Raw genomic sequence first — 465 nt, 5'->3', positions numbered from 1 at the left:
AATTTTTTGTAGAGACAGGGTCTTTCTGTTTGTTGCCCAGGATGATCTCACTCTCCTGGCCTCAAGCAATCCTCCCACCTTGGCCTCCCAAAGTGCTAGAATTACAGGCGTCAGCCACTGCACCCAAGCCACCGCAATTTTTAAACATAAGACATATGAAAACCAGTGAGATACAGCTAAGGTGTCCTTTAGGGAAATCTGTAGCCCCAAATGCTTATATTAGAGAGGAATCAATAGAAAAAAAATCTCAATAATCTTAAGCTTCCATTTTAAGAAATTAGAAAAAGAAGAGCAAAATAATCACAAAGTAAGCAGAAGGAAGGAAATATAATAAATATAAGAATAGTAATCAATGAAATTAAAACAGGAAAACAGAAAAAAATTAAACCAAAAGTTGGTTCTGGAAAAAGATGGATTAAAAAAGAGGAATTCCTAGCCAGAAATCAAAGAAGAGAAAAGACACAG

Source organism: Propithecus coquereli, unplaced genomic scaffold (genome assembly GCF_000956105.1).
Source record: "Propithecus coquereli isolate 6110/MARCELLA unplaced genomic scaffold, Pcoq_1.0 Scaffold150, whole genome shotgun sequence".
NCBI lineage: Eukaryota > Metazoa > Chordata > Mammalia > Primates > Indriidae > Propithecus > Propithecus coquereli.
This window is presented reverse-complemented; position numbering follows the sequence as displayed.